Consider the following 2018-nt stretch of genomic DNA (forward strand, 5'->3'; position numbering starts at 1 on the left):
TGAAACAGGCTCCAGGCTCTGAGCTGGCAGTCAGCACAGAGCCCGACACGGGGCTCGAACCCACGAACCGCGAGATCATGACCTGAGCAAAAGTCAGACGCTCAACCGACTAAGCCACCCGGGCGCCCCAAGCTTATGTTTTTTTACACCTGAAGTTTTCAAAATTATTTTTGAAATAGCTTTGCATTTGTTCTCAGTTTATGCTGAATTCTTTTGAAAATGCTGAAGCCAAAGTCAGAAATGACTCATAGTTAGGAGTCTTCATTTTCATAAAATGAGAGAATCAAAGGAGAAAAAAATGAAGATACTTCTTTTACCAATTTTGTATATATTTGTGAAGAGATACTATGGTCTATATAAAAGTTTTGTATTATAAATAAAATATGTTATTGCTAAGAAATAAGAAATAAAACATTTTATAAACAGTTAAAACAAATGCTTGTCAAATATCCACTTAAGAAAATGTTTCTGATGACAGTTGATAACTGCTTTACTTGGTCAATACTTTTGTGGGGCCTTTTTTCCTAAATGACTTTAATGATTTTATGTTTTTCTTTTTGTAGCAAATCTTGTGTATTTAAAGTAGTTGTCAATCAAACTTTCAGTATTTTTTAATAAATATATTCAGAACAGTATAGCATAAAATTTAGGCATTTTTGTGTTTCTTTAGAATTGTATTGATGTTTCCTTTCTTCTGTTTACTTAACTGCTACCTTTTATTCATCAGCTTCCATCAATTATTCATCATCAATGCTTTTTTTCCTTTTGCTCCTTTAGAAGGCAGGGGGTAGTAAGGTAAGTGTTTTATTAAATAAAATATTCCATTATTTAGTCTTCGTTCTGTTTTGATCTTTGTAGTATTTTCAGGTATTGTTTTTTTCCTATAAAACATTGAACTACATTTGTCAAGAGAATTAGAAAGTGAAATAAGTCCTACAGAAAAGTTGCAAATATACATATCTGTATATGTAGTATGTGGGTGTTGCAGAGGGTCTTCTTTATGATCATTTGGTTTTACACATGACTTTTCACAAAGTCCCAGTAGTTTTAGTTTCTCTGTAAGTTTCAGAGGTTCATAAAAATAGTTAACCACACGTATTTATCTGAAAAATTATTCAGTTTATAAACCTGTTAGCTTCATTCAATGTGTACTTATTTTTTTTTAAATTTTTAATGTTTTGTTTATTTCTGAGAGAGAGACAGCATGAGCAGGGGAGGGTCAGAGAGAGAGGGAGACACAGAATCCGAAGCAGACTCCAGACTCTGAGCTAGCTGTCAGCACAGAGCCTGATGTGGGGCTTGAACTCACGAACTGTGAGATCATGACCTGAGCCAAAGTCAGACGCTCAACCAACTGAGCCACCCAGGTGCCCCTAATGTGTACTTATATATTCATTTATAAACATTAACATAAGGCAGTGAAGATATTTGTATGTTTAATAAAATGGTAAGTACAGAAAAGGACTCTCTGGAATACTCTTAGAACTACCTTTAGTGAGATGAAAATGTCTTCAGGCAGTTTCTGAAACAGGACTGTATGGAAAAAGCCAGTCTATTTTAGAAGTAAAAAAGGGTACCATTAGGAAAATGCTGGAAGATAAGGATGAAAAAAAATAGATTTGAGACGCGATTGTGTAGAAACTCAGATATTAGGCACTCCTTATCTTACTTGGTAAACAGCAAAAATTCGTTACTTGTTTTAAATGAGTGATGTGTGGGAGGCACCTGGGTGCCTCAGTCCACTGAACATCTGACTCTTTATTTTGGCTCAGGTCACGGTCCCAAGGGCATGGGATTTGAACCCTGCATCAGGCTCCACATTAAACATGGAGCCTGCTTAAGATTCTCCCCTCCCTCCCTCCTTCCACTTATTCCCCCTCCCCCACTCATGCTCTCTCTAATTAAAAAAAAAAAAAAAAAAAAAAATGAGTGAGTGCAAAGATAGAAGTCTAGAGTCTGATGTAACTTCTGCAGAGCTCCACATTATCTTAGACTATTTTAACAGAAATAAAACATTC

At 35.4% G+C, this 2018-nt stretch overlaps 1 non-coding gene across 1 annotated transcript; it reads right to left on the reverse strand.

Annotated features, from left to right (window-relative positions):
- Positions 1 to 39: 39 nt before the first annotated feature.
- On the reverse strand, positions 40 to 124 carry TRNAK-UUU. Its single transcript has one exon. It is a non-coding gene; the product is annotated as a tRNA-Lys (tRNA).
- Between the last annotated feature and the right edge of the window lie 1894 nt (positions 125 to 2018).

The sequence above is a fragment of the Hyaena hyaena genome, unplaced genomic scaffold, assembly GCF_003009895.1.
Source record: "Hyaena hyaena isolate Hyena2069 unplaced genomic scaffold, ASM300989v1 scaffold_3500, whole genome shotgun sequence".
NCBI lineage: Eukaryota > Metazoa > Chordata > Mammalia > Carnivora > Hyaenidae > Hyaena > Hyaena hyaena.